The sequence below is a fragment of the Bison bison genome, unplaced genomic scaffold (genome assembly GCF_000754665.1).
Source record: "Bison bison bison isolate TAMUID 2011002044 unplaced genomic scaffold, Bison_UMD1.0 scf7180017864472, whole genome shotgun sequence".
Taxonomy (NCBI): domain Eukaryota; kingdom Metazoa; phylum Chordata; class Mammalia; order Artiodactyla; family Bovidae; genus Bison; species Bison bison.
Genome location: NW_011495033.1, coordinates 6796223 through 6803914, shown reverse-complemented (window position 1 = coordinate 6803914; position 7692 = coordinate 6796223). Strand labels below are relative to the sequence as shown.

General features: G+C 45.5%; 1 non-coding gene across 1 annotated transcript; it reads left to right on the top strand.

The window, feature by feature from the left end:
• The first annotated feature begins 6673 nt into the window (after nt 1-6673).
• On the top strand, nt 6674-6746 carry TRNAK-CUU. The gene has a single exon. It is a non-coding gene; the product is annotated as a tRNA-Lys (tRNA).
• The last annotated feature ends 946 nt before the right edge of the window (nt 6747-7692 follow it).

Sequence of the window (7692 nt, the reverse complement as noted above, 5' to 3'; positions counted from 1 at the left end):
GACGCGGGGCCTTCTGGAACTCCCCAGTTCTGTGAGCTCATCTTCTAGAACCATCTTCACCCACTGAGCTTTGATAGCACCCCCACTCAAACCCCTCAGTTTCAGGGCCTGGAGACCTGTTCAGAGTATCTAAGCTCACCTCCTCTTGCCTGCTTCTGCCCCTACACACGACACTTTGAAGGATGGCTCCTGTCCTCCCAACAGGCCCTTCTGGGGGTTACCCAGCAATGCTGATGCTGGCGGGTGCCCACCGTCTCCCCGGGCAGCTGACCTCACCATTCCACTCTTCCGTTCTGCTCCCGTTCTCCTCCGCCCCGTTCTCCATCTGCATGATGATAGTGGACAAGCCCAGGACAAAGGTGATGCTGCCGATGCTAAAGCTTGCGGGGCAGAGAAATGAAATGGAAGGGCATGTGACAACCACATCCATGCCCCACAGGGGCCCCTGCTTCAAAGCCTTAAGGGCATGGACTTGGCAGTCAGGCTGATCTGAGAATGCAGACAGGCGCCAGTGACTACCAGCTGGGTGTCCCAGTAAAAGGGACTTAACCTCTCTGTTTCCTTAATTCTCGAGGGGGAATAGCAAGACAGGAAATACCTTTAAAGGTGCGCGAGACACAGGATCCGTTACTACTGACAGCCAAAAACATGCCAGGCTGCTCCTGTCCGTCCTGTGTGCCTCCCCCCCAGCCACAGATGGACCAGATTAGAATCGAGGGGTTGACCTGTGGTTGCATCAGGATCTCCTTTTTTATTTTCTTATTTTATTGTGGTAGAAACCCTTATCATGAGATCTACCCTCACCAAAATTTTAAATGTCTACTGCGGTGTTGTTGATCGTAGGCACAGTGTTGTACAGAAGAACTTCAGAACTTCTTCATCTCATTTAACTAAAACTTTATGGCCATAGATCAGTGACTCCCCATTCCCTTCTCTCCCAGCCCCTGGCAACCACAGTTCCACTCTTCGACTCTATGAACTTGACTCTTTTAAACACCTCCTATAAGTGGGGTCATATAGTATTGGTCTTTCTGTGACCAGCTTGTTTCACTGAGCATAATGTCCTCAAGGCTCATCCACGTGGTCACATGCTACAGGATTGCCTTCCTTTTTAAGGCTGAATGGTTATACCCTTGGACGTATATACCGCATTTTAAATATCTATTCACGTGATGGACATTTTGCTTGTTTCCACATCATGGCACTTGTGAATAATGCTGCAATGAGCATAGGAGTGCTAACATCTCTTTGAGATCCTGATTTCCATTCTTTTGGATAAATATCCAGAAGTGGCGTGGCCGGATCATACGGTAGTTCTATTTTTAGTGTTTTGAGGACACTGTTTTCCATAGCAGCTTCACCATTTTGCATTCCTACCAACAATACACAAGGGTTCCAATTTCTCCATATGTTTGCCAAAACTTATCTTTTGCTTTTTTTTTATAATAATTATCCTGACAGGTGTGATCGTGGTTTTGATTTGCATTTCTCTAATAATTAGAGGTGTGGAACATTTTTTCATATGCCTGTTGACCATCTGCATGTCTTCTTTGAAGAAATACCTCTTCAGCATCAGGATTTCTTCAGAGCTTCCCTGATGATGCCAATATACCACCAAGGCTTGGCCTCTGTCCAGGTGAAAGTTCCCTGGACTTGAGCTAGAAAACCTGAGCTCAGTGTCTTGGTCTGCCCCTGACTGGCTATTTATTCTTGTTGGGTTAACCTCCATTTCCTCACCTATCACATGGAGTCATTCCCCTGCCCCACCCCCTGGAACCATGATACGTAATCTCCCCAAGCATCATTTCTCTCCTCTGTAAAATGGGAATAATCCTCCTTCACTGTCACGATCACCAGTTGGATCAGTACATCTTAGCTATTGCTTTTATTGTCTGGCCCTGGGTGGTGATTCTGTTTGGCTGAGTTTTGTTTTTTTGTTTTTTTTTTTACTGTATCAGCCTGCTTTTATTATTTTATCACTTCTTTTTATTGAGTCATCTTTCCGCTTATTATTATTTTACTGTATGCTTTGTTATTTCCCACTTGACTTTTATTTTTAAATGGAGAAGAAGAAACAGCAGCTCAAAAAAAAAAGGTTATGAGGGCAGACAAGGCCCTTGTTGACATTTGGTGGGTCTTTATTTCTCTGCTGAGCTCAACACAAGTCTTTTCGGTTTCCCCAAAGCAAGCTCAGATTCTTGACCACATCCCAGCAGAGATTCCCCCACTGGCTGCCTTCAAGCATCTTTTGGGCTTCCCAGGTGGCTCAGTCATAAAGAATCTCCCTGCCAATGCAGGAGACCTGGGTTCCATCCCTGGATTGGGAGGATACCCTGGAAAAGGAAATGGCAACACATGCCAGTACTCTTTCTGGAAAATCCCATGGACAGAGGAGCCTGACGGGCTACGGTCCACAGGATCACAAAAGAATCAGACAGGACTTAGCAAGTAAACAACAACAGCAAAAGCACCTCTTACTTTCCTGGTTCTCAGTCCTAGCTGCACTAAAAAAAAAAAAAAAACAGTTGGACCCCACCCTAGGCCAACTACATCCAAATCTCTAGGGGTAAGACCCAGCATTAGTATTTTTTAACCCTTCCAGGAGATTCTGAAGTGCTACCAGTGGTGGGAACCACTTTTCTAGTCAAACTTTAGTTCCCTAAATGTGTGCCGATATTGTGCAACCTTGTCTTGTATGATATTATATATGTTATTCTCTGTATCAAACACACCCATTCTATTCCAGCCAACTTGCTAGCTGCTGGTCCTCCTTAAAGCATCGCTGGAGCTTGACTTCCTCCCCTGGACTCCTTGCTGAGTCAGGAGTCCCCTACATCCTGGCACACCCAGCAATGCTAATGTGCCATCTCAGCATCTATCACACTACATCAACATCTTCTTTTTATTATATTTATTTAGCTGTGCCAGGTCTTATTTGTGGCATGCAGGATCTTTGATCTTCATTGTGGCATGCAAACTCTCAGTTCCACCATGTGGGATCCAGTTCCCCAACCAGGGATCGAACCTGGGTCCCCTGCATAGGGAGCACAGAGTCTTAGCCACTGGACCACCAGGAAAGTCCTTACAGCAGTATCTTCTTTCTCCATCCCTCCCAGCAAACTAGGAGATGCCCATTGTGTCTCAATCGTCTATTTTTCCATTATTGAGAGCAAGATCAAAAATACTATGGAAAGAAATGAAGAAATGAATGCAAATCATCTAGATGGTTGATTCAGAAGAACCTCAGCTCAGAGAACTCCATCAGGAGGCTGGTCTCAAAAGAGTGTGCAAAGGTTCTTTGGACAATGAAGAAATGGATCCTCCTTTGCCTATGAGTAGGGAGCCCCGGGAGCCCCGGGAGCCCCTAGAGATAGACCTGCTCACTCCATTCACTCCAAACTCAGAACATTGAAAACAGAGCTAACCTCGTCTCAGCAAGTTGTGTTCCTCTTACTTTCATCATTGATCAGTTCGTGGCTGTAATTTCAAGACATTGTTATCAGGAGTTGGGAGGCATATAAAGTCATTAACCCTACACTACACAGTCTCTCCCCATCATATTCTTTTAGTTTTGTGTCTCCATCATTAATCTGTCTTCCTCCTTGTGATGGTTCATTTTATGTGGCAACTTGACTGGGCCATAGGGTACCCAGTTATTTGGTCAAACACTACTCCGGGTGTTTCTGTGAGGGTGTTTTTGGATGAGATTAACATTTTTTAAAACTGGAATATATTTGACACACAAGGTTGTGTAAGTTTAAGGTGTACAATGTGTTAATTTGATTCATTTCTATATTGTGATAGCATTATCATAGCCATAATTAGAACCTCAGTCACATTACATCATTATTAATAGCTGGAATAATTAAGTCTCTGAGCAAGTTTGATGATTATAATATTCTGTCTATATTCACTATGTGTGTGTGTGTGTGTGTGTGTGTGTGTGAGTTACTCAGTCATGTCTGACTCTTTGCAACTCCATGGACTGTAGCTCGCCAGGCTCCTCTATCCACTGAATTCTCCAGGCAAGAATACTGGAGTGAGTTACCACTACCCTTCTCCATATATTCACTATACTGTGTCTTAGACAAGATTAACATTTAAATCAGTGGTTGAGGAAAGCAGATTGCCCTACCTAATGTAGGCGGGCCTCAACCAATCAGTACAAGGCCAGAACAGACCAAAAAGGTGAATCCTCCCCCAAATAAGAGGGAATTCCTCCTGCCAAACTGCAATTCAAACTGAGACATTGGCTTTTTTCCTGCCTATGGAATAGAACTGAAACATCTCTTCTTGGGTTTTAAGTCTGCCAGCCTTTGGACTGGAATGACACCCATTGATTCTCTTGGGTGTCCAGCTTACCAACTCACTCTACGGATCTTGGAACTTGCCCACTTCCATTATTGCATAAGCCTTATCCCAAATATATATATATATATATTTGGGATGAGATACACACACACATACACACACACACACACACACACATATATATATATAACAACTGGTCTAACCAAACTTTTTATAGTTCCCTATATGTAATGGCACCCCACTCTAGTACTCTTGCCTGGAAAATCCCACGGACGGAGGAGCCTGGTAGGCTGCAGTCCATGGGGTCGCTAGGAGCCGGACATGACTGAGCGACTTCACTTTCACTTTTCACTTTCATGCATTGGAGAAGGAAATGGCAACCCACTCCAGTGTTCTTGCCTGGAGAATCCCAGGGACGGAAGAGCCTGGTGGGCTGCCGTCTATGGGGTCGCACAGAGTCGGACACGACTGAGGCGACTTAGCAGCAGCAGCAGCATATGTATATTTACTGGGCTTCCCAGGAGGCTCAGTGGTAAAGAATCTGCCTGCCAATGCAGGAAATGAAAGAGACTTGGGTTCAACCCCTGGGTCAGGAAGATCCCCTGGAGTAGGAAATGGCACCCCACGCCAGTATTCTTGCCTGGAGAATCCCATGGACAGAGGAGCCTGATGGGCTACAGTCCGTGGGGTCACAAAGAGTGGGACGTGACTGAGTGACAGAACACAAATATGTGTGTTTATATACACACAGACTGTGTGTTCTATTCCCTGGAGAACCCTGACTGACACACTCCTCCTGTGAAGCTGGTAGAAGATCATTTTTAACAGTCGTCAGGTTCATCAACCCACATGATTCCGTTCTTCGTGGTGGTGCCACTACCGGCTGACCGGCTTCCCTCCCCTCCTGTGACAAGTGGCTTCCTCAGTCCAGGGCAGCTGGGCTGGCTGGGCTGGAACCCAGATATTTGGTCCTCATGTCACAGAGTTCACTAGCTTGTGACTTTGGTGGTTTGTTAGCCTTGCTGAACCTCAATATCCTCACCTGTAAAGTGAAAAAGAAGAGCCATACAGTGGATCATTGAAAGGATTAATGGGATAACAGGCAAAGCATTCTACACAGAATCTGGCACCAAGCAGACACCCAATAAAGGTAGTTTTCAGTTATTGTTATCTGAGGGGGTGGAGACGAAACCAACTAAACACCCTTTAAAGAGCTGCACTTGAATTGTTAGAAAAGGCTCTGAGTAGAAGGGCCTGAAGGATATTACAAAGCGAAAGTGGGAGCTTGTCTGAATCCATCAGAGGCCTTTTCCCCATCCAAGGTTGTGTCGTGTGGGCCCTCGTGGAAATCACAAGATCTCTGGATAAGCAGGGAATTACTCTACTAGCATTCATATTCCTGCACTTCCATCCTAGGGATTTGCTCTCAAGGAAACTGACACAGACTGAAGAGAAAGGAAAAACAGGACTTCCCTGCTGGTCTAGTGGCTAAGACTCCATGCTCCCCATGCAGGGGGCCCAAGTTCCATCCCTCATGAGGGATCTAGATCCCACTTGCGGCAACTAGACCCACTGCAGCCAAATAAGTAAGTTATATATATACATATAAAGCAAAGAGAAAGGGAAAACATCCCTTTGGAAAAAGAGGTTGCTCATCCCTGTCATACTCCCCTCTGCCCATCTCGATGTCCTTCAGAGGTCAAAAACGATCCCTCCCTGTCTGCTCCCACCACTCCGATTGGTGCTGCCAGCGTACCTTATCTGGGACTGCAATCATTCCCTAACTGGTCCCCCTACATCGAAGTGGTAAAACTGAATACAGCAGCCCCCATTTTTAAATCTTTCGATGGATTTCTCTGCCCCTTGCAGGACTAGCTCAGCAGCCGGGTGGTCCTCCACGTGCTGTCTTCTCCCCCGCTTTCCATCCCTTCCTCCCAACACCGCTCTCCATGCAGTACCCCACTCCGGGCTTCCACAGTGCTGTGCCACCCAGTCCTCCCCAAACTGATCTTCCAACATCTCTCCTCACTGGGCATGGAGAGGATGGACTCCATTCCATCCTTCAAAATCAGTCCAGTATTGCAACTTCCACAGGAACTGTTAATTCCAACACTCTCCACCTTCCGAACCCTCCAGTCTATTTTCTTGCCAAAGTCCCTTGAATTTCTTTCAGTCACAGGACTCCCATGTTGCACTCTAATTTATGATTTATATGACTGTAGCCCTGTCTGTGAGTTCTTTCAGAGCAAGGAGGACATTATATTTATCTCTGCATTTCCGTGACCTATTAATGGGTGAGATGCCCAGGGGCAGTGAGTAAAGGTTAGGATTACATATTTTGAAACACACTGATTGGTGGACTCCCCTGGTGGTCCAGTGGTTAAGACCCTGCACTCTTAGTGCAGGGGGCCCAGGTTCAATTCCTGGTCAGGGAACTAGATCCCACATGCTGCAAATAAGACCCAGTGCAACCAAATAAATACATAAAAAGAAATATTTTTTAAAAACCACACTGGCTGGGGAGGGACAGGAAAGCATTCGACTCTACAGGGAGAACTCAAGGGAGATTTTGTGGTGCTGGGACAAGTTCTGTATCTTGATTCAGGTGGTAGCTACACAAATGCACGTGTTAGAAAATGACACAGAACTGCATACACACAATGTCACAATCGCAGTGTCCTGAATGATACTAAAAGTGGGTCCCTCTGTATCTGTAGGGTTTGGGTTCCAGGACCACCTCCCCGCCCCCACCCAGGATACCAGAATCCAAGGATGCTCAAGTCCCTATAGTGAATGGCCTAGTACAATCGGCCTTCTATATCCACGGGTTTTGTATCTTCATATTTAACCAACTGCAGGTGGAAGCCCATGGATACAAGAGGCCAATTATATATTGTGTTCTGTAAGGATATTGCAAAGGGAAAGCAGGAGCTTATTTTAACCAATCAGAGGCCTTTTCCCCATCCAAGTTTGCACGGTGTTAGCCCTCATGGAAGTCACGAGATCTCTGGATAAGCAGAGAATTACTATACTAGCATTGAATCACTTGGATATGTAAGATGTAACCACTGGGGGAAACTGGATGAAGAGTCCCCGGATCTCTCTCTACCATCCTTGCAACTTTCTGAGAATAACTATTTGATAATCAAATGTTTTTACAAAAATATGCACAGGCAAGTTTTACTGTTCTGACTCATCTAATAAAATAATTGGAAATGAGGGGCACTCAACCCTGGACTTTTCCACAAAGTCTAATTTAAGATTATTAAAGCTGACTGGCCAGAGGGTGAATGATGAGAACATAAACATAACCCAGATGTGCTTCGATATCTGCTTTATTTAGGAACCGTAACAAATTTCTACTCAAAGGTCTTGGAATTG